This window comes from Marmota monax, unplaced genomic scaffold (assembly GCF_021218885.2).
Source record: "Marmota monax isolate L192 unplaced genomic scaffold, Marmota_monax_Labrador192_F-V1.1 WCK01_AAM20220418_F8-fsc00014, whole genome shotgun sequence".
Lineage (NCBI taxonomy): Eukaryota > Metazoa > Chordata > Mammalia > Rodentia > Sciuridae > Marmota > Marmota monax.
In genome coordinates this window covers 21,171,408-21,196,593 of record NW_026695222.1, presented here as the reverse complement: position 1 = coordinate 21,196,593, position 25,186 = coordinate 21,171,408, and the positions used below count along the sequence as shown (strand labels likewise).

General features: G+C 37.8%; 1 protein-coding gene across 13 annotated transcripts in view; it reads left to right on the top strand.

Moving 5' to 3' along the window:
* The window catches only part of Zhx3 (zinc fingers and homeoboxes 3), a 144,091-nt gene that overhangs the window by 16,055 nt on the left and 102,850 nt on the right, over positions 1–25,186 (top strand). Inside the window, exon 1 of one of the 13 annotated variants that reach the window (XM_058575636.1) lies at positions 3–246. The exons of the other annotated variants lie outside the window; for them this stretch is intronic. The gene's annotated coding sequence lies outside the window, so the exon portion shown is untranslated. Of the gene's footprint in view, positions 1–2; positions 247–25,186 lie in introns of those variants that run through there. 13 annotated transcript variants of the gene reach the window in all.

Here is a 25,186-nt window from a genome sequence, read left to right as displayed (position 1 = left end):
CGGGGGCGCGCCTGGCGGTGTGAGAGTGCATGTCTGAGCGCCGCTTGTTTCCACTCCCGTGGGTCGCTGCCCGCTGCTGGGCTGGACAGCCCATGCCTCTGGTGTAAAGAGCATCAGCTCCGCCAGGGAAGGCAGCTGAGCCGGGGCACCAACCACTCGGGGTACAGTAGAATCTTGAACCCTGGGCTGTTGTTTCCCCACGTAAAATACTACACGTGGATCCCAGGTTCCCGGATGCCGTGAGTGGTATGTGAGCAGAGTTTGCGGCTTGTTAAGTTTGGGATTTCATTCAGAGAAACCTGTTGGAAGTGATTGAGGAGTGGGTGGGATGTGGGGCTCAGGTGGAAGTGAAAGCTTGAATCATTTTGAGTTGCATGGTTTGCATTTCTGCCTTGCAAAAAAAAACTGTTATGGACTGGGCAGGGGCGGGGTGGTGTTTTTATTTATGTCCTGTGAACGCTAGTATATATTTGTAAATGTTTATTCATGAGGCATCCACACATTTTCAATTTAAAAATGGATTACGGCGGTTTCCATTTATATACATGTTCTTGTACGTTGTTATCTTGAGGTTCTTTATTTGTGGTAACTTAGTATTGCAGTATTTCAAAACTAAGAGAAAAATGCGTCCTAAAACAATTGGTATTTTGCCGAATAATTCTCAACCACGGAGAAAGAGCCAAAAGCGCACTTCATTAGCTGGAACAACTTATTTGGGCTTAATTTGTTTCTAAGAGACATACAGTGGAAAAATCCAAAAGCAGCAAAATAGTATCAAAGCAAGCGACTTAGAAAATGAATGAAAAGGGCCTTTTTGTTGCTGTCTTGGAAAGATGATATCAAAGTTGTTTTAGGGGACAGAGCTACTATGTAATGATAAATATTAACTAAGTTGGTTTTGTGACCTTGATACATTGAGCTACTCGATTTGTGCAGTGGTTCATGACAGGCAAACATTGCATGGGAAGTGTGGTAGTTTTGGGAAAAAATGTTCTCTGTGTTGTTTTTGGTTTTGTTTTTTATACATTGAAGTAAGATTTCAGACTAGGACAGTCTCATGGTGAAGTAGGTTTTTTTTTTTTTAAAAGGTAACATTAAAAGTTACAAAGTAATTCATATTTAAGACAGAAAACTTGAAAAACGAAAATGTAAGAAAAACTCTGTAACCTCAAAAACCACAATATTTATGTTTTTAGTTTTGTTCCCATGTGTACATATTCTTTTCTTGCAAAAAACGCTATCAGACTATAAGACTTTTATTGTATGCTTTGCCCCCTTTCACTTATAAATAGATTATGAGTCTTGGTTTTATGAGTAGGAACTTGTGTTCCCTTTAAAAAAGTAAGTCAGGTTGTGCCAGTTCTCTGCTTAGAGCCCTCTAACAGCTTCTTATCTTAAAATCTGAAGTCCTTTCTGTTGCTTACCAAGCTACCTCTTGGTTCTGACTTCCAGCCTTGCCAGACTGATGTCTCTGCTGTTCCTTTAACACTTCAAGCAACTCCTGTCTCAAAGCCTTTGCATTTTCTAGTCCTTTTGCTGAGAACTTTGGTCACTGGATATTATCATGATTGACTCCCTTACTACTTCAGGTCTCTGCTCAAATGTAATCTTGTCAAGCCTTTTGCTGCTCTATAAAATATATCTCACCCCCTGTCCTCTCTTGTGCTGTGCTTTATTTACAGTCACTTATTTGTTGGTTTATTCTCTCTCTCCCTCATCAACCCAGAAAAGTGAGATTTTTTTTCACTGATGTATTTTTATTTTCAGGGCCCGGACCTATACCTGGCCTTTTGTAGGTACTTACTATTTGCTGAATGAATGAATGTTCATTATCCTTCCATTCACATGACCTTGCTGCAGGTCTAGATAGCTATATCATTAGTCTCTTTAAAAGTCCCAACATTTTTCTCCTTTCCATATCTGAGAATTATTTTACAAAGTGAGGTTTATTATATTAAAAAGAGTTATAGTCTTGATTCAACTTAAACAATTAAGGGAAGGAACATTTTTGGCAAATGTGACTGGGCTTCTTTTTTATGCATTATCCCCTGTGTCACACTGGGAATCTTTCTAAAGTATAAGGTGTCCCAGTTATGTTTACAGCTGTGATTTCAACTTGGTTGTTCTAAGTAATAGTATAAGCCTCAAAAGCAGAGTGGGCTTTTTGTGTCAGCAGATACCCAGAGATATAATTATAGGTTTAATGTGTTTTTATTTGGGGAATAGCTGTTATATTTACTTATTTTCTTGGCAGTTCTATCCTTTTCATCTCCCTGCTTATCAGTTTTTGGCTGGCTAGCAGGTACACTTATTTTTTATTTTATTTTATTTAACTTTTAAAGTAAATCCTTGACCTTTTGAGCATTTTACATCTCATGTGCCTTTTAACAGTTTGAAAGTAACATTTCATCTTTCAGGATGAAACAACATCTGTAGTAAAACATACAATTGAATTTTTAGTTATAATTTATAATTATAAGGGTGGGAAAACTATCTTGGGGCAGAATTTTTTACAGAGAAGATATAATGTGAGCTTTTTAGAGGTTTGAACTTCAGGTGGACTACTTTTAGTGAGTTTTTGAGAGGAAAAAAAAGGTGTTCTGTTTTTAAGGATCCTAGTCCAGAGACCTTCAAGACCTTTTTTTTTTTTTTTTCCTTGTGTTCTAAATATACAAGAATGGTGAGGGAGGTAGAATACTAAATGAAATTTTCATTCTTTTTAAAAGCCTAAAGGGATTGTGTTAGGAATTTATTTTTGTTCCATAGGCATTTGTTGAACATGTATTTGGGCAACTCTGTTTCGTGTGGGTTGCTTAATCGTGTTCAGTTTTAGATTATCAGCCTGCTTTCTTATTCTTTTTTCAGTTCCTTCACTTCTCTCATATTCTGTCTGATCTTATCCAGTCCCAGGATGTTAATACCCTCTGGATGCAGATGACTCCCTCTGCTTTGCCTCCTGCCCTTTCTCTGGTTCTAGACTTGTATTTTCAGCTATGAGGCCTTCTTGTTGTCTCTGCTTGCTGCCTCACTGTTTTCTCAATCTTCACATGTTCAGTATTGATCTCTTAACCTCTCTCTCAAATTTGTATTCATCATTCTTGACCACTCATATCTGTCTCCCCACCAGCCTTCCCTGTCTCAGTATCATTTCTCTCCATTCATTGTTCAGGTCAGGTACCTGAAAGTTGTCCTTACTTCTTTTTTCTTTTTTCCCATGTTTTTTTTTTAATTGGCACATCATGGTTGTACATGATAGTGGGATTTTTTGTTATATATTTGTATATGTACACAATTTAACAATATGATCTGGCAAATATTATTTCCCAGTATTTCCCCTTTCCCTTCTCTCCTCCCTTTACTGGTCCCTTTCCTCTACTCCACTGATCTCCCTTCAATTTTCTTGAGATCCTTCTACTCTACCTTTATCTTCCTTTTTTCTCTTTAGCTTCCACATATGAGAGAAAACATATGACCCTTGACTTTCTGAGTTTGGCTTATTTCACTTAATGTTCTCAAGTTTTATCCATTTTCCTGAAAATGACACAATTTAATTTTTTATGGCTGAATAAAAGTCCATTGTGTGTATATATAGCATTATATCATTTGTTGATGTAGTTGTCCTTCATTCTTCCTTTTTCTCCATCCCATGTTGAGTCCACCACATGGCCCATCAGCCTAGCCACCAGAATATTACAGATTCTTCATTCCTCTTCTTCCTAAATCAGCCACCCTCTTCTTTTGGCTGGATGAAGGCTGTCACCTCCTAGTTGGTTTCCCAGCTTCATTCTTACTTTCTTTCTAGCACATTCTCTCATGGCAGCCAGAGTAATCCTACTAAAAAGTAAGATCATGCCACCTCCCTGCTTAGTGGCTTCTTACTTCCCTTAGAGTTATATCCACACTTACTCTTGAGGCCCCCACACCCTCTCCCTCTCCCAACCCCTGCTTACTGTCACCATGCTTGTCAAGTTGAGTACTGTCAATTTGTTGAATATGCCAAATTCTCTTCCTTTTTTGTGTACCCTCTGCCTGGCATTCTTCTCCCCACCCTTGTCATAGAAAGACCCTTTTCAAACATCCACTCGGCTAAAGTGTCTACTCCTCAAAGTGGCCTTCCCTGATTATCTCTTCATTATCCATTAGTACACATGCAGTTCCTGCTTATAAGGTCATAAAAATTCCAAATATTTTATTTATATGTTTGTTGCTTTCCTTAAGTGGTTAACTCTCCCAACAGACTACAAAATTTATGAGAACAGGGATATCCTTACTTTAGTTATGGCACAGCCCTGGCACCCACTGCTCTGCCTAGAATCCAGTATTTTTACAGGTGCTCAAACATTTTGAATATTAATTGTTATAGCAGCTAACCATTTTTTGAGACTTACTGTATATCAGATCCACTATTAAATGTACTCTCACATTATGTCTAAACCTTTGGAAGAATTCAAAAGGTGGTGATGATAATTACATTACCATTTCTATTTCTGAGTTGAGAAAGTAGAGTTTAGAGTAGTTAGGACTTTTTAAAAATATTTATTTTTTAGTTGTTGGTGGGCACAATATCTTTATTTCATTTTTATGTGGTGCTGAGGTTTGAACCCAGTGCCTCACATGTGCTAGGCAAGCTCTCTATTACTGAACCACATCCCCAGCCTAAGTTAGGACATTTTTAAAGCATATAGCTAAGAATGTAGTGGTGTTAGGATTTTAAAGCATATGACCTGATCTTTGGACTATCCCTATTATTCATCACTGCCTTCTGGTACAAATATAGGAATGAATGTGAGATATGCTGTGATATTAATGGGTCCTCATGTTTGTTTTTAAGCATGTATGGGGACTTTGAAAAAATAAGAATGCTTACTTTAAAGAGCAAAACTTATGGAAAGTTTTTCTTAATAGCCATTATGTCAAAGCACTTAGTTTAGTTTGCTTTCAGGCTCTGTTTTAATTTTCTTTGCCACTTTCTAGCTGCTAGTCCTTGGAAAAATTACTTGTTTGTTTTTTTCAATTGCAAATTGAAAAAAAATCTTATCTTTCAAGATCATTCTAAGGAGCAGAATTATACACACACAAAAAAAGACATACTATTTTATTTTTTTCCACTAGAAAGATACCACCATCATACTGTTTACTTCAGGAATGCTCACCACCAGGGTGCTTATGTCAGATAACCATGTGAACAGGGTCCTGGTTCAGACATGACAGACTTGGCAGTCCTTGTGATGGAATACCGGCACAGTCGAATTTTCTGGTGGGATGGCTTATGAGCATGTGCCAGTCTGGTGGCTTGTCATCCCTGTGAAATGGAGGGGAGATTATCTGCTAAGAATAAGTAGGAATAGGTCAGAGGAAAAATGAGAAATTTTGATGAACCATTGATGTCAGGAAGAGGAAGACAGTGTCTCTGATATCCAGGCAATATTCAGGACTCTATTGGGAGACTATGGACTGATTGGAACATCTGGTTTTAGGAGCAAAAAAGGCATATATTTGGATTGAACCAGAGTTGGGGTTTGCTAGGGATGACTGGCAGAAGGACAGTGGGTCAGGAAAACAGAGTATTTTTCAAGGAGTGATTAACATGATAGATGGGGTGTAGGCTGAATAAGGAGGAGAAGAGGACCAGTGGTGTTGATGAAATCAAGGAATGGGTGTATTGGAGTGATGGAGTAATTGGAGGATATGGTCAGAGAGGGATATGTGAGTGGAAGATTTCAGAATTGGAGCAGTTAATTACTGGGCATGGCTGACTTCTACATTTCACCACAGACCTGAACCACTGAAATGAAATGAACTCAGTGAAGAACACTAAATTGATGAAGTCAGATAACCGAGTGACTAGAGTGTTGTTTGGGTCATCCTTGTGGTCAGAGAAGCCATCAGAAGGATGGCAAGATGTTTTGGGGTAAAGAAAAAGAAGGTGGGCCAGTTCTTTGGCAAATTAGGTGGGGTCAGAGGTCCTGGCAATGGAGAGAGGTATTATAGCCAGACTGTAAGATTCTCAGAGGATTGAGGGTTTTGCCTGAAGGAAATGGAAAAGCATGACCTGTACGATTTATGGTTGCCAGGTCTGTCTGGAATAAGTTGACCTTGGCCCAGTTTCATTATGCTTCTGAAGGAATCCCAATTCAAGTGGGCAATACTGGTGGCATGTAGAACTGTTTCTAAACTGTGATGAAAGTCATCTGAGGGTGTGTTAAAAAATAAAGATTCCAGGATCTATCTCGGGCCCCACTGAACTAGAATCTCTAAAGAGAGGAGTCTGAGAATATATATTTAACACCCTCCTCCACATACACTCATTTGGTACTTCTTTTATAATTAGGTAAGTTTGGGGAATATGTCTGTAGTGATTAAGAACATAGGATCTGGAAGCCAACTGCCTGGGTTTGAAGGAGGTGAGACTGGTGGGAGTAAGCCTTCATGCATCATTCTTAGTAGCTTGGCTCCCCAGGTCCATCTGATACCAGAAGTAATGACTCATCACTCATTGGTTAACAATAGGGATACATTCTGAGAAATGAGTTGTTAGGTGATTTTGTCATTATATGAACATGATACAGTGTGCTTACACAAATCTAGATGGTACAACCTAACACAGACATAGCCTATTGCTTGCAGGCACAAACCTATCCCATATATTACTGTACTGAATATTATAGGCAGTTGTAAAACAGGAAAATATCTAAACATAGGAAAAAATACAGTAAAAATACTAGGTGGTAAGAATTTTCAGTTCCATTGTTATCTTATGGGACTGTCATCATATAGTGTGGTCCATTTTTTATTAAAACATCAGTATGCACCATGTGACTGTTTAGTGATATGTTGGTGGTAAACAGAAAACCAGAATGATAATGGAATGTATATAGTCTGGATATGAGGTTAGAAATTGAGGGAAGATAGAGTTCCAAGTGATGTTAGTGAGGCTTTTGTGAGAAAGGAATAGTCTGCCAAGTTGGCAGTCCCATTGAATACTCATCTATCTCATTCCTGAGCACCTTTGTCAGGGATGGTTGGTGATATGCACAAGAGCTCTTTGCGTGGGGCCATGGTAACCTAAAGGACATAGCTGCTGCCTGTCTCTCTTGTCTTAGCATGGCAAAGCACAGAGAAATTGACAGAAAGCCTGTGAAGCCATGCACAGAGTTGCTCTTCCTGCTCCGGGCCTATGTATGCCTGGTTCCCGAGCTTGGCCTGCTGCTTCAAAGGTGCATCTTCCTGCCATAGAGTGAATTCTCTCTCACTGATGTGTGTTCTTCTGGATGAGTCCTCACTCCCTTGGCAGGCCCATTTCTTGCCATGATACATTAGTTAACAATGGCTAGAACATGAGGCCATCCTTACAAATGGTCATTGTTATGCCTAAGACCTTGCATTCAGTTTTTCCTTTCCTGTGTTAAGGCTCTGTTTTCACTCCCATTCGATTAAATTCTTCAATTTTCCAGGAAGCTGAAAACCCACAAGTTGTCTTTTGTGCTGAAATGGGGCCTAGCCCAGATTTGTGATCTCCTTGAAAATCAACATATGTGGTTTAAAAAAGATGACATTTCTTTTTATTTATTCCTGATAATGTCAATAGAATTTGAAAAGCCAAGATATTTGTTAATATTATATGTCCCATTTTACCATACAAAGGACTAGAATGAATTCTCTTGGAGGGGCTTTAGTGTTGTAGGGGTTACACTAAACCTCAATAGAAAGCAAATCAGATACTTTCCTCCTCTGGTCTAATGGCACAGTCTGTTGACCCGTAGCTAGGGAGCCATCATAGTTTTGTTGAGTGACTATAGGTCTGGGGACAGAAAACCTTGGTGTCTTTGCTTACTTTTGCCTTTTTTCAATTATATGAACTTAGGCATTTGCCTCTATTTCCTGTCACTTGAAATGAGAGGTATTTTTCCTGATTTATAACATTTTTATGATACTTAGATGAGACTGCATACAAAAGAATTTGAAAAGGTCAAGTTCTTATATATGCAAATATAGTTGAGGATAGTCAACCTTACCTTTTTTTGCAGGAATAGCTAATGGAGAGTTTCTGCTACCCTGTAGTTAATGCCATAGTGTTTCCACATACAGTATTTAGACTAAATACCATTAATATTTTACTAATTCTAATGCTTATTAATACTAAATAAGAAAACCAGATAGTTTTGGGTGCCTAGGGATACTTAGTCATCACTATAGAAATGTAAATTTAACACATAACTGTTCTTATTTCACAAAACAATTCTTCTGGATACATGGTATACAAACAGAAACAGTACAAAAATCGATGTAATTCTGATAATCTAACACATGCCATAGTATTATAGTACAAATATTAATGTGGACAATAATTGTCCTGAAAGGAAAAGTATTCTTTGTAAATTGAAGGTGATATTTATACTTTTTGCAGGTTTTGAACTACAAGGTTCTTTTCTGGTTTTGATCTTTTGTTGTTTTTATGATTCCTCTTACCTATATATCACTGAAGAACTAAGATATTTCATTGTAGGTATTTTCTCTAGCAACCAAGACAAGACCCTTACTCTTTTAAAATTTCAGTGTACTTGTAAAATGTGACCTTTTCTTTGCCATGTCAATTTCACAGGGTTGTTGAGACATTCAAAGAAATTATTGGAACAGATGTGCTTCTATCTGTGTGGATGGTCTTCAGTCAATTATAGGTGTTGTGGTCATGTAAATCTGACAAGGGCTGTGTCTTGATTTATAACATAATCCTTGTTCAAGTCCTAATTTTTCCCTATCATGATTTAGTGCCTCATCCATCCTGTCATCCCATTTCATTTAAGAGCATCTCATTTTATGCCACAGTGGCCATAAGTCAATACTGACTGAGCTTCTGTGGTGTGTCATGCTTGTCTGTGCAAGATGCTGGGTCAGAGGGTGAGACCTTGTCTCCAGGGATGTCTGTTCAAGTGGAGGATGAGTCTAAGACTGTAACACCAATTCTTGCCTGAATTTATAGCTGCTGACCTGCCCTACAAATTTCAGATTTGTCAGCTCCTACAGTTGCATGAGTCATTTCCTTAACATAAACTTTTTTGGGTGTGTATGTATGTGTGTGTGTGTGTGTGTGTGTTTATATATATTTGTACACACATGAGCACAAACACACACATACACATATTGGTGTGTTTCATATTGGTTTTGATTCTCTGGAGAATGCTGACTGATACAGTACTCAATCAGTGTTTTCATTATCACTGTATAAGGGATATATATATATATATATAGATATAGATATAGATATAGATAGGTACATATAGGTATAGATATGGTGCTCATTGTGGTTTTAACCATGATGAGTTTGAGATACCTATGGAATCTGGGTTTAAACATTGCCAGGACATGGAGGGCTCACATGAGTGGTTTGGACAGGAGATGTATCAGTGTAGGAGTCACCTGTGTGCAGTTGCCAGTTGAAGCTATGTTTGAGGTGTGATTTCAAACAGAGAGATCTGAATATATAAGGTAAGAGGAAGTATAAGAATAAAACCTCAGGATACATCAATATTTAGGGGGGAAGTGAAGGAAGAAGCCTTAAAAGGAGACCAAAAAGGCGTAGACACACACAGGAGGAGGATCAGGAGAGTGGGGACATGGAAATCAAGGCAGAGGGAAATTTCTAGGAGGAGGGGTACCAGCAGTGTCAAGTGCCATAAAAAATAAGATAAATGTTCAAAATTATCCAGAAATTTAGCTCCCAGGAGGTATTGTTAGAGGTGACTGTTTCAGTGTCCCACATTACAGTGGATGGAAGAAAATTGTGATGATGAAGTGGAGATGTGTGTTTACTGCTGCTGCTTCTTGAAGGAGCCTAGCCAAGAAGTATGAGCCTAGCCAAGAAGTATGAGGAAAGGATGAGAGACCAAGGAAAGGAAGATTTAGAGACCAAGAAAAGAAAGATCCAGAATAAAGGAAAACATGTTTTATCCCTAGCACTGAGAAAAAAAAGAAGGTAGCAGATTCAAGGTAAACGATTGAGCAGTATCTCTGCCTTGGATGAGGTGACATGCTTAAGGGACGGCCAGTAGCACTGCCAGAGGAGGTATGCCTTTTCCATTTGATGGTGTGGGAAGAGATAAGGCTACTTGGGGACACAGAGTCTATAGAAGGTAAGGGGTTGGAAGTTTTGCTCTCGAAAAAGCTTCTGTTTTCTTTGTGAAGTGAACTTTTGGCACCAACTGATAGCTGGGGGAGTGGTACAGTAAGGTCTTTGAAGACAGTGGAAAGGTATCAATTACAGCTGTGGAGCTAGGAAGTGGGAGTTGATTCTTGTTCCCCATTATTTATCCGATGAAAGCTATATTACACAGTCTGGTGATTATAAAGACCTCCATAGTTTTTTTTTTTTTTTTTTTTTTTAAATCAGTCTGCCCAAACTACCTACCCTTGTTTCATTCCAGCATTTTTGCACTTCAGGCAAGAGTTTCTCTTATGTAGCACTAAAATGTGGCTTTAAGAGACCAGATGCTGTAGCAAAAATACCACAGACTGAGTCGGGAGTCCTGTGGCCCAGTTTTGGCTTCTCCATTTAGTAGCAACTTATATCTCTGAGTCTGTTTCTTCATTTTGTAAGTAATTTATAGAATAACATCAGTAAGTGATGATGAAGTGTCAAATGAGAAAACATTTTAATGTTTTTTGAAGAGGATAAGTAATATATAACTATAAACACAGGTATTGTCATAAAGCCATGTCTAATCCTAGCTCTCTCTCTCTATATATATATTTAAAATTTTTGGTACTGGGGATTGAACCCTGGGGGGACTTTACCACAGAGCTACATCTCTAGTCTTTATTTATTTATTTATTTATTTATTTCAAGACAGGTTCTTACTGAGTAGCTGAGGGTCTCACTGAGTTGTTGAGTCTGGCATCCAATTTGTGATTCTTCTGCCTCAGCCTCCTGAGTCACTGGGATTACAGGCATGTGCCACTGTGTCCAGCATTTCCTACCCCTTCTCTCCTGCTGTCTAAATTCAGCCTGTATTGCATAGAGAAACACTAGCTACTATAATAGACAAACCCTGCTGAAATCTAAGAGGCCTAAAATAGCACACTTCCATGCTTATTTATAATCCAATCAACTGGGGTAGAGAAGACTTAGTTTGATGGATCTCTGCTGTCTTCAAACCATGGTTTCTAAGGTTGCTCTGGGTGTCAATGCTGGGCAGCAGGATGGGGTAAGAGATTGAGAATGGATGGTTGTGTGGGAGGCTTTTATATACCAGGCCTAGGAAGGGAGCTAGTGAATACGGCTACAGGATAGATGGTTACTAGATGAGAGATGAATTTGGATGTGTTTGTATATTCTCAAAGAGCAGTAGAATCCAGGAAGAGTGAAGCAGGACCTGTGCAGCTTCAGGGCGAAATGGAGAAGGCACTCTTCATGCCTCGATGGCCAGGGATTGGGAAGAGCCTAGGACTGGTAAAGGCAAGTGATGTCTGAGGTGGAAGAGGGGTCACAGGTTAGGGAAGATATGGGTGAGAACTATGGCCTTTACCTCCCTTCCGAGGTGAGCTTTCTAACAGTTGTGGAGGTAGATGCCATTTACCTTTTTTAAGAAAAATGATGAGGTAGTGTCTTGACAAAGGCCATATAACAGGCAGTAAAAAAATGATCAAGGGCCTATGTGTTTGGACATCAAAGTCCCGGGTGATGAGAGCCAGAAAATATCCTACCTGGAAGACTGGAAAACCAGAATTCTGAAGGAGTTGGTGGGAAATGAACCCCTGGGCACCAGATGAAAGAGGACCTTTATGATGACCTGCTCCTTTGTAGGAAATTGTCCTTTGGCTGCTTGGTGGGACAGCAGGAAAGGAGCATTTCTAGGCAGAGGGAACAGCTTAAGCAAGGATTCTAATGCAGAAATGTGCTTAGAAGGTTTAAGGACTGAAAGAAGGCCAAGATGGTACATAATAATCAGGAGGGAGAGGTGATGAGAAGGTGCAAAAGAGTAAAGTAGGACCTAGATCATCCAAGTAAAGTAGGACCTAGATCATCCATGGCAGGGGTTGGATTTTATCCTAAGGGCAGCAGGAAGCTATTGTGCCTTTTGTGTGGGAGGTAAAATGGTCTGATTTATAATTTTAAAAGAAGAAGGACCAATTGTATGAAGAGTGGGTGGAGGGGAGGCTAGAATGTAAATTGAATGTAGGGGGTGAGGTGAAAGGAAGAATTCAAGAGAATACGAGAATCTGGAGCTCAGAGCAGAAGTTCAGACTGGAAAATAAAATTTGATACTGTGTTTCCTGTTAGCTCACTCCCTGTTCTAAGCCAAGCTTTCTGTGAGTAGCCTTATCCATGCTCTCTACTTCCTCACCTCCTGCAGTTCAACCCTCTGTGCTCTGGCCTCTGTCATTGCTACTTCCCTGAAATGTCTTGGGCAAAGGGCATCCAAGGTCCTTTGTGGTTTAGCTAAGACTAGGCCTTTCACTCTTGCCTGACTTGACTTGCATCCATTTACCCTGTGAGCCATTCCAGCTTTGAAATGCTTTCCTCCTTAGCTCTTCTGTCTCTATGGTTTTTTTCTGGTCATCAAGTCCTCAGGCCAACCCTGAAATGACAGCATTCTCCAGACTTCTTACCTCAATCCTCCTGGGTTTTCTCTGTGTCCCTCTGTAGAGAATGAATCCTCTCTCTTCGTGAAGCCAACACCCACTTGCCTTTCCAGCTTCATTGCAGGTGCCCCCTCCTCCAGAAAGCCTTCCCTGACCCTTTAGACTGTGAGAGATGCCACTTCTCCTCCTTTTCCACTTCTCCTGGAGCATAAATGGACACCTTTGTGATAGCATTTAACACCCTGTTTACGTCTTTGTTTCCCCAGCTAATAGTGCTTGAAGGATAGAGTTACAACAAAACATTTGGTAATCTAGGACAAAGAGTGCTTTCTGTAGTTCAGGTGAAAGCCACACTCTATCGTGAAGGCATCTACACCTGATTGTATATCTTTTAACAGAGCATTCATTTCTCACAGGGTCTGAAGGCTGGAATTCAAGTATAATGTCTTCTGTGAACAGAATTAATTTAACTCAAAATAATGAGTAATCGTCTTCATCTTCTGAAAGGAAATAAAATGATTTTAAGAATCTGAATTGCTTCCCAAGAGCTACTAAAGACCTGCCTTTCTTGTCTGGTAATTTGGATCTCCACCCCCCTCACTCCCATTCCAAAGCCTGTTACATGTGTCTCATATTTAGTGATTTCACAATTCCGGGTTTGACTTTACAATTGTCTCCATGGTGAAGAGCACTAATGTTCTCCTGTGCTGCATTGTGATAGCTGCGGAGGGCAGTGCGGAGGCTGAAGGAAAGATGAGCTTCTGCTTTTGTCTCCTTCCCTCCTGCTGACCAGCTCACAGTGGTGAAGAAAAAGGAAGAGAGTTGTAGAGCCTGTACAGTATACATTTAGGTACATGAGTTACATGTTTGGATTTTCAGTAAGGTTTGTGATGGCTGATGCCACTAAACTCTCACTTGTCTTTCAGCTCTTTTTCTACTCTTTTGATCCTTTTTTTTTTCTTTCAGTTCTAAACCTATTCTGTCTTTTTTGGCAGGTGGAACAAAGAAAATAAAATGTTGAATCACTTTCTTCCCAGTGGCTGTGATTTTCAGAATTTCTTTTTTTTTTTTTTGTTTAATTTTCTGAGCCTAAGAGTAAAAAAGTAATGATGCCTTTGCTAAATGAAATTCTAAGCATCATTACTCAAAATAATGCCTCAGATTGTACTTTTGCATTCTTAATGTAGTATTGGGTGATTATTTTTAAGAACATTGTTTGTTACAATTATCACAACTAGAATACCTCTCAAATGGAATAAGAATGCTGATGTGTATGTATTAGTGGACTAAGTTTGAGCCTTCATATTGCTGTCTTGAGGGTTTACTGCTATCTTGTGAAGAATTCTGGTACATATAAGCCACATTCTGTCGATTCCCATTTATGTTTACTTCTGGTGTCCAAACAAGACATTAGGATTGCAGACACTCAGATGGGGAATGACCGTAGAAGTTTCCAATGTGTCTACTGGTGATATGCCAATTCCTCTTCTCATATGGAGAACCTTTTTGTTAGCTCAAGAACATTCTTTCTTAAAGGAAATAACAATCTGTGTCTTGGGACTTTTGACCCACTGGATATACAGAGTTGAGTCTTTTGCACCATATACAATATATACAACCCTTCAAATACCTTCAGAAAGCTGTCATCATCCCTTTTATCTCAAGTCTTTCTCTTCAGGCTCTGAATCCCTGGTTTTATCAGATGTAATTTTTTTTCTTTATTCTATGTATTGTGCTTCTAATAGGTTATCCTAAGGTTTCTTTAGCTTTTTTCTGGTGGCTTAATCCCTTGTTGAATTTACTCTTGATTGAAACCCACCCTCACTGAACTCCACTCAGCCTAGGTTTTCAAATGTCTATTTAACAGTATATTTTTATTTCAGTGTTTTTCTAGCATAGTTTTCCAGTTATGTTTTGTTACATTTAGTAATATTGTAATATATTTCCAAACAAAGGTGTTTAACTCCTGGGGTGCCAAAAATGCCAGTAAAGCCCTAACATTTGATTTCTTGCTAGAGGAGACTTAGCCAACTTCAGCTGGATCTGATGACAAGAGATATCATTGAACTCTTACAGCGAGCCAATTGCTATGCCAAGGATGGTCACACATGTCATCAATAGTAGTATAACTGACCTCATTTTAATGAGGAAGAAATGGAGGCATAGAAAGGTTGGGAGTTATTCTACATTTTATACAGCACGAGCTCTTAATATGCTGCTACAGTGCTTCTTATATCTAGCTTCTGGGTAAAACTCCGTACAACTCCCTTCTCTTGTGATATACTCTTCATATAGTATTTAGCTCTCTGGTTTTTTAAATTAAAACATAAATTTTAAAAAGTCAAATTGGGTGATTCCTTTTAACTTACAGGGACACATAGAAGAGCCCTCTCTGTACATGGTGGGTACTGACAGAGCTAAGATCTTTAGCTCTCTTTAGTAAAAAGGATTAAATCTCTGAGTTCTTTGGTCCTGGGATTACTAGGGCCACCCCAGAAAGTCCATCTTACACGAGAAAAAGTCTGAAACATCATGGTAGGGGAGATTAAACTAGGAAGAATATTCCCTTTAACTTGTCTTTGGGAAACTTTGAGCACAAAATGGGAGAGAGTATTGCTGTTGTAGTTGCCTGTTTTCAGTTCTGGCTTTTTCTTCCACATTTGTCCTCAGTGGGCCTCAGTATCCTCACTTCTTCTGGGAGTTAGGAGCAAGGGCAAGGTATGGGGGTTGGTTATCCGCATCCTTTTGCACTCCGTCAGAGGTTAAAATAGCACTAGCCCTTTTGTTTTGGAGAATCTACTCTTGTGCTGTTTCCAGACATCTTGCTTCAAACAGTTGGCACTGTTAGAGGATGGGGCATTTGGGAAGCTTCTGTGTTTCCCTTTCCCAGTCCCTAAAAGATTGTGCATTGAGCGCCATTTTGAGAGAAAGCTGGGTCTTGTTGACTGAAACTGGACTAAAGATTTAAAATATGGTGATGGCCCTGAGGGTTTAGAGAAAGGTGGGGAGTTCATCTGGAAAATATTAGACATAAGAACCATGCAATTTCAAAAGGGAAGAACTCGCGTGTGTGTAGATTATTTTCATATTGTGGATGTGGAGAATTTGAACCCAGAGCTTTTTGTCTTGAGTCACCTCAGTGCTAGTGATCTTGCTGGTGACAGATAATAGTTAGATATTACTCATATCTTTCACTATAACCCATGCCAGAAAGCTACATTTCATGGCGTTGCTGGGAGAACAGGGGAGGACTGTAACAGAGCTGCAGTATATTTTTTTCTTCACATCTGTGAACTTGAGAAGAAGGAAAAAAAGAGGGAAAAAACTCAACTTGGCATGAGTGATGTGAAGTGAGATCAAATAAGGTGAAAAGCAAAACAGAGTCCAGAAATTTAGTTTTCCTTTTACTCAAAGTTCATGGGAGGCTGCTGTACAAAGTCCTTTTTAGCTTCCACAAATGTTAAGCACTTTTCATAACATGAATGTCATTATCTTTACTTTTGGTTGTTTATAAACTTAAAGAGCTTTATAAAGGACAAAGAATCAATTGAACATAAAATCAAACTGTCACCTTGTCATTTCTGCTAATGTATAAACTCTGGTACTTAAAATGAGTTATAATTATTTTGGATCCTGATAACATTCATTATAAAAACATTTATTGAATAGTCAATAGAAAGTAGAAATTTTAAATAAAAATGAATCCTAACATGCCAGAAAAGAAACTTCAAATTTTTGTTTTTTTCATAATTTATGTTCATATGCATGATTTTTATTTTTATTTCATTTATTTCTTGTGGAACTGGGGTGGAACCCAGGGCCTCATGCATGCTAGGCAAGCATCTGCCATTGAGCTACATTTCCCACTCTTGTTTTTTTTGAGACAGTGTCTTGCTAAATTGCTCAGGCTGGTCTCGAACTTGAAATCTTTCTCCCTCAGCATCCTGAATAGCTGGGTTCATAGGTGTGCACCATCATGCCTAGATCACATGTATGATTTTTACATGTCTGTATGAGTTTGTGGGGACTTTTTTTTTACTTATTAAGTATTTTTCCTTATTGCTATATAACCTGAACAGTTATTTATAAGAGCTTATTAGTTGATCTTAAACATTCTCCTGCTTATTGGATATTATGTTTTATTATTACTACTCTGCTTCATTCCATAAAAAGTATTGGTTGTTTTGTTGAACATTCAAGTGGTTTATATACTATGTTTCTTTATAAATATTATTTATTTGTATCTTCAGACATCTAGTTCCCCTACCCTTTTTTCTCTTGTTCTTTCTGGATGTTGGAAGGGAATTGCTATTTTTTTAGCATAATTTCAGGAGTAGGATGATGAACAACTCTGAAGCTACATCAAGGAATGTGAAAATAGTAGCTTTAGAGGGGTAATGGTACAATTGAAATGAGTCATTTGGCAGAGTTACTTAAAATGTTAATGTGGATTTTTATTCAATCTTAGGTTTTAAAAAACATTGCTAAAAGGGAAATTAGATATCATTTATATATATACACAAAATTTAGTGGATACACTAAGTTGTGGTTAAGTTTTAAAAAAAATTTCTAAGCTAAATTAAACGTAATATAATGCTAAACAAATCTTATATTAATGATATTGGTCCTAATTATTCTCTAACCCTGTAGTATTTGCATTGTCCTGCTAGTTCCCTCTCTTAACCCATCCTTCCCAGCCCTAGGGAGCCCAGGCAACACTATCTGTTAACTCTGGTACAAAGCTGTAGTCCTCTGGGCAGAAGAGGCTTCCTTGTATGTTGCCTATGTCTGTCTGCTCACTGGCCATTGGCCGTAGTTCTGTTTTCTGGAACAACAGACAGATTTCTTCCACTGGGCAGGAAACATCAGAAAATCAAAGAGCAGTTCTGATTTTTACTCTCCATGTCCTTAGCTCCTGGCATAGTGCCTGGCACATAGCAGATGCTCAAAAACACATTTGTAGAATGAAATGTCTTGAAAGAGTCCTTCAAATGTGTGAACACTATGATAATGTCCCCACTTAATCACTACTTCTTCTGGTTTAATGTCCTCCAGTTCAGTTACTGTCCTCATGATAGAATCTCCTGATCCCTTTACCTCCTTGTCCCTCCCCATTGCTTGTGGCCACAGTTTGCTGTCAATTGCTTTTAGAATATATAGCTAGATTTATAGCTATTTCTTCAGAAGTTGTCTAATTCACAGTAATGTATTCAAGTATGCATTACTTTTTTTTAAAAGTAGATCCATGGTTGCTTTTATAAAATATATATAATTTTATAAAATATATGTAATTTTTTTTTCATGATCTTTTGAAAAGCTAAGTCCCCTCCAAGAGGTGTTTGTGCAGTTGTTTCCTTCTAGATTAGTGTTAACTTGGGATTTGATGAGGGCTTTTAAGTATCCTCATGTTAATTGTGAGTTAAAAATGAGGAACAGGAGGGCTGGGATTGTGGCTCAGTGATATAGCAATTGCTTAGCATGTGTGAGGCCCTGGGTTCGATTCTCAGCACCACATACAAATAAGTAAAATAAACATATTGTGTCCAACTATAACTAAAAAATAAATATTAAAAAAAATGAGGAACAGGCGAGTCACTAATCCATGCTTTTCAAACTGTGATGTGCCTACATATTGCCTGGGAATTTGGTTACAAGATAGATTCTGATTCGGTGGTCTGGATGCCACCTGAGATTCTACCTTCTGACAAGTTCTCTCTTAGGTTATGTTAATAGTTTGGGTCTCCTGAATCATAATTTAAGTAGCAAGGCAGAGTATTGTGGTAAAGTTGTTCCTGAGTGTAAATCCTTCAGAGCTTTAGTATCTACCTATGCTGGATTCATCAGTGCCCTCAGCTGATAGAATGTGATGTGGGTCCTTGCCCATATTCCAACATTCATCTCCCATCTCACTAGGTAAATGAAAACAAGAGCAATGTTGTTTTGCTAGCTTTTAAGTGAGTGTGTACCTCTCTGTGCATGTTTAGTTGGACCCTTGGTTCTAGTCAGACTAGCCGTTACTCAATGTATTTGGTATCTTTTCAAGTTGCTTGTCATTTGGACACTGGGTGCTCATCATTTGAGTTATTAATCTGGTATACTTTCATATACCAGAAAGTTAGTCAAGTGGACACTAAACGCATTTTTTTAAAAACACTGGTTATAAAGTATATTGTTACCAATAAAATTCTTTTAAAAGAAATGTTATGGAGCATCCAGATTTTTTAATCTATTAGAATTTGGATAAAACAGATGCATTATTAAAATTACATTCTTTTTAAAAAAATATTTATTTTTTAGTTTTTTAGGTGGACACAATATCTTTATTTTACATTTATGTGGTGCTGAGGATTGAACCCAGTGCCTCATGCATGCTAAACGAGCACTCTACCACTGAGCCACAATCCCAGCCCTAAAGTTACATTCTTAAACTGACACTCATGCGGCTGGCAGCCCTTGACTAGATTAGTGAATGAGTTCTGTAGAACAAAGGATAAGAGTGGGGAGAGGTCAGGAGCACTTGATGAATGACCCCTTTCTTTAGGCTTTTAATCTTTTAATTTAAAAATTCTTTTACCTTTCTACAGGCAGATAACACTGTAACCAAGACTTTTTGGATCATTTAAAAGAATAATTGTTGTCAAGATTTACTTTTTTATTTTTATTTTTTAGTATTTATTTTTTTAGTTGTAGTTGGACATAATACCTTTGTTTTAATTATTTATCTTTATGTGGTGCTGAGGATCAAACCCAGGGCCTTGCAAGTGCAAGGTGAGCGCTCTACTGCTGAGCCACAACCCCACCCTGTTGTCATGATTTAGATAAAGCATTTATACTTGCTTGTTTTGTAGCGCTCATTGTGACTTGATTAATGGGCATCTTTCTACATTAAAGATTCCTAACTTTGTGAGAATGATGTCTTATTTCCTCAAAGCCTTAGGATGAGTAAGAAGTATTGAAAGAGAAGTTTTGCTTTGAACCATTTTATAGTGGTAAGGGTGGGGGCCTTCTGAGCTCAAAGTCTGTATTTATAGTTTGACTAGCATTACTCTTTGGGGTGCAGTGTTCTTGGGGAAGGTTGGGGTGGATATAGTCACTCTAAAAGTTTACTCTTTTTTTTTAAGGAGAGAGAGAGAGAGAGAGAGAGGGAATTTTTAATATTTATTTTTTAGTTTTCAGCAGACACAGCATCTTTGTTTGTATGTGGTGCTGAGGATCGAACCCGGGCCGCACGCATGCCAGGCGAGTGCGCTACCGCTTGAGCCACATCCCCAGCCCTCAAAGTTTACTCTTACCTGGCAATTTATAGCTGGGTTCTTGCAATTATGACATATACACAGTCATAATCCCTTAAATTTTACCTGTGTAGGCCACCTTTTCTTTTTATTTTGGATATAATAGATGTGCCCACCACCCTGGAAGCTCTTCTGCCCACTGAATGTTAAAAAAGCCTCACACTCTGTCCCCTCAGAGTCCATAAAGCCCTGAATTCCTTATTTGAAGATATGGTAGGCAGTGATATTACTGCTGGAGTTTGCTCATTCATTTCCTCCCTTTCCATGATGGGTTGTTTTTCATGGTCACCCAGGTTATGTGTTTCACTGTTCTTTAGGCTGGTCACATGCAAGTGCAGCTACAGCAGCAATAATGCTATCCCTTTAATATCTTCTTTATTATAGTAATTTTCAAATATGAATTATGAATCTCCATGAACTTACCATGAAACTACATCAATTTCAATATCTATCTTAGCTTGTTTCATTCACTTCCTACTCAGCTTTATCCTTCTCCTCAACCATCACCATACATGCCTCCCCCCTCACTCTGTCTCCCAGAGTCTTTTGAAGCAAATCCCAGATATTCCATCATTTCATCCATAGTACTTAATTATGTAAGATAACAAAATATTTTTAAATTGTTTTGTGTTGAAATATAATAAATAAAAATCAACATAAGCATAGAGCCTGGTGAATTTTCATAATTCAAGTGATTTGATATAAGCAACACCCAGATCAAGAAGCAGGACAGTACTAAATCTCTTTTGATGAATTATTGAGGCTTTTATACTATATTTACAATTTAATTAGACAAACATAAGTAAATTTTTATTTCAAATCTATAAAACAGCTTTACTATAACCCTGCTTAAAAAAATTCTCAACAAATTCCAAAGTATTAGTCTCATTGGGTTGAGTACTTCATTGCCATGGATTAAAATGTTCAAGTAATTCTAACTCCTAAATCCTAGAGAGTATCTTTCAAAACATATCACGAAAGTTGAATCCTATAGCTAGACATTAAATTAGGAAATCCCAGAGTAGAAAAATGTAATAACAAAAACACAGCCTCAACACTAATAGTAATGTGACTGCTCTATTTACAGTGAAAACTAAGAGACGATGCCCACATTCAATCCAGGTTGAAAAATGAATGACTTGAATGTATTGAAATGTTTGAATTGTAGAACTTTTAAAAACCAACTATAGTGCTATTAACATATTCCCAGATAGCAATAGTTGTTGATAGTATTTAATACTTAGTTTATATTAATTTTCTCCATTGCTTTTTTTCTTAGATGCATGCCTTACTTTTTTCTTTTGTGGTACTGGGATTAAACCCAGGGGCATGTTACTACTGAGCTATATTCTGAGCCCTTTTTAATTTTTTATTTTGAGATGGAGTTTCACTTGTGATCCTCCTGCCTCAGCCTTCTAAGTAGCTGGGATTACAGACATGTGTTAACACTCCTGACTTTATGCTTTACTTTTTTTTTTTTTTGGTACTGGGGATTGAACCCAGGGGTGCTTAACCCCTGAGCCACATCTGCAGCCCTTTAAAAAATATTGTATTAGAGACAGGGTCTCCCTGAGTTGCTAAATGCCTTATTGCTGAGACTGGCTTTGAACTTGTGACTCTCCTGCCCCAGCCTCCTGAGCCACTGGGATTACAGGTGTTTACCACCATGCCTGGCTATGCTTTGCTTTTGATTGATAACTCATATAAAAATCATTGTAGGTTTAGAAGATTTATTACTTATCCGTCATGCTTTTATTGTTTTTATGTTACCACTGCTTTCACATGATACTTATCCTTTGTACTGCTATCAACAAACTATATATCATTTCTATCATAATTATTGTTTCTTTTTTATTGTGTCTGTGATAGAAGAAGAGATTTGAAAAATTGATCCAGCCACCCTTTCTGTCAACCAGAGGCAGTATATTTAATTTTTCTAGTTGCTTTGTAATTGAATAGCATGTTTTATTTCTTTTTTGATAGCCTGCATCAAACAATACCACAAATTGTTTAAAATATACTAAAGCTCCCCCAAAGTTATAGGTTGGGAGGAAACAAATTATTGAGTTACTTCTTATCATCCCAAACTACAACTTAGCATTGTCTGGGGAGTCAGGATGGAAGGCCTCCAGGTGAAGAAAGTCGAGGAGAAGACACAAAAAGGGAGATGGCAACTAATATTTGTTGAGTGCTTTTCCAATGTCCCACATGTTCACTTGGTTCTAGCTTCCCTGGAGATTTTATGTTTGGAGAAACTTTAACTCTGCCAGTATAGCCAAGTGGTTAAGAGCAATACCCTGCATTGAAATCTCTGCCCTGCCACTGCATACTAGTAGCGTGTGACCACCTGTCAGTGTCTCTTTCTTGATCAGACTCAGAGGTACATAGCATCTGCTTCCTAGGGTTTTTGTGAGGATTAGATGAAATAAGTGTGTGAGATGTCAAGCACAGTACCTGGCACATAATCACCATTCAGTAAAGCAAACTGTTATTCATTCTTTAGTTATTTATACTCAATCAGTTACCCCTGCCCCACAACACACACACCGATTTTCTCTTTTTGAGACAGCATCTTGCTGTGTTGCCTAGACTGGTCTTGAACTCCTGAACTCAAGTGACCCACCTCAGCCTTTGGAGTGCTGGGTCTACAGGTACATGCCACCCCTCCTAGCTGCAGACTTACATTTTTTTTTTAAACAGGCAGGCTGTGGAGTTTTTTTGTAGCCTTTAATCATTCAAAGTTATGAAGTGGGTTTTTAATATTTATTTATTATTTACTAGGGATTTAATCCAAAGGCACTTTACCACTGAGCTACATCTCCAGCCCTTTTTATTTTTTATTTTGAGACAGGGTCTCACTAAGTTGTAGAGACTGGCCTTAGATCCTCCTGCCTCAGACTCCCGAGTCACTGGGCTTACATGCACATGTCACCACACCCAGTTGAAGCAGGTTTTTTCAATAGCCATAATAGAATTTTGTCAAACATATGCATGCTTTCCTTTCACATTGGTCATCTTGAAAAACCTCTTACTTATTCCATATTGTTACTCAAAATATGTATGGACTTATGATTAGTTTTTAGTCTGTAGGTATCTTTTTGTTAAAACTGCAACTAGAATAGAGGTGAATACCTATATAATTAAAATTAATTATTTATTAAACACATTTTCATTGACCACCTATTATCAGGCATGTTTCAGGCACTTGAAATATGCACTGAACAACAAGAGAGGGTTCATTTCTCTGTGGTATTTGTAATCTAGCAGGCAAAAGGCTTTCATTAGCCCCTTGGATTTTTTTTATACCTTTATTTTATTTATTTATTTTTATGTGGTGCTGAGGATCGAACCAGGGCCTCATACATGCTAGGCGAGCGCTCTACCGCTGAGCCACAACCTCAGCCCCCCTTGGATTATTTAAATAAGTGGTCCTAACTAATACTGGTAAAACTGTGAAAGGAACGAGGCAAATTTTGGAATATTGGTAGACATATCCAAACCTTCTATTGGTTCAATAAGCTCAAGATATTGGCATATCACCCAAAAGGAAGTCAGATACTTTTTTTAAAATTTTTTTTTAATTAAGTTTATAGTAGAATGCATTTTGACATATAGTACACAAATAGGATACAACTTTTCATTCCTCTGGCTGTATATGGTTCAGAGTTATTCCAGTAGTGTAATCATACATGTATGTAGGTAACAATGTCTCTTTCTACCAAGCTTCCCATCTCTACAACCCCACCTGCTCCTCTCACTCACCTCTACGCAACCCAAAGTTCCTTCGTTCTTCCCTATTCCCCTGCCCCACTATGGATCAGCACCTGCAGAGAAAACTTTCAGCTTTTGGTTTTGGGAGATTGGCTTATTTCACTTAGCATGATATTCTCTAGTTCCATCCATTTACCTGCAAATGTCATAATTTCATTCTTCTTTAAGACTCAGTAATATTCCATTGTGTATATGTGCCACATTTTCTTTATTTTTAAATATTAACATTTATTTAAGCATATAATGTGTCAGACACATTGAGATGTTTTATTGACATGATACTCCTTTTTTTTTTTTAGGAAAAACTTAGAGTTTATTTTGGGATTACAAGAAAAACCTAAAGTTTATTTTAGGCTCACAGTTTCAAAGATTCAGTTCATGATCAGCCAATTCCATTACTCTAGGCCTCATGTGAGGCAGATTTATCCATTCATCCATTGAAGGGCATCTAGGTTGGTTTCATAGTTTAGCTATTGTGAATTGAACTGATATAAACATTGATGTGGCTATATCACTGTAGTATGCTGATTTTAAATCCTTGTGTATAAACTGGGAAGTGGGAAAGATGGGTCAAATGGTGGATTCATTCCAAGTTTTCTGAGATATCTTCATATTGCCTTCCATAGTAGTTGCACCAATTTTCAGGACAGATGCTTTATGAATAAAATGAGGTACTACTGAGGGAAATACCCATTCTGTATCTAGTGTGATGGCAAAAACGGCCCTTTTAATGTATATTTTTGCATAGTTTCAAGCTTTATTACTCAATGTACTATAATTATGAAATTGACAAAACATCTATTGAGCTTAAGCCATTTAAATATTTAGCTGCTGGAAATAATGTATAAATATATTTCTGAAGAGGCACTGAAAATCTTTCATAAGATTTTCTAATAATCTTCTTATCTTTATAAGACCAGCTCTTTAAATTTGAATTTGAAGTAAAACAAGGATTTGCTTTATTTTCTCTGTATGACTGTGACTTTGGAGCCTCTCATTCATGAACTTGAAATCAGAGGCAGAGTTATAGTAAACAACACAACTGAAAACAAGAAATTATTGAAAATGGCTATACACTATTAGGGTTCATTAATTAGTGTGTCTATAAAGTGTACTAATTTCTTCTAAAAAGTTTCCAAATATGTGTATCTGTTCAATTTAAACTCTTAGTATTAAATAATTGAAAATATATACAATTAAATAAACAAAATTACAGAGCCCTGAAATTCGAAAGAGCTTTAAAAATAATTTAGGATAGTCACCCTTCTATTGTGAAAATGACCTCAGCTGATTTTCTGACACTTCTGGTAATGGAGAATGTCTATAGATCAGGGGTCACAGGAATATAACATAAAGGCAAGAATTTGTCATAGGTAGGAATTTAAATTTAACTGTGGCAAATTGTACTCAGTATAATTGTTTTCCCTAAATATCACTGTGGTCTCTCTTCTTAAGGCCAGTTTCTGCCCATGAATCTATGGCGTGTTGCCCTTCCTTGTAAATTTTGGCTCTGGGTAGAGAAGTATCCTTACGTCTTTTAGTTT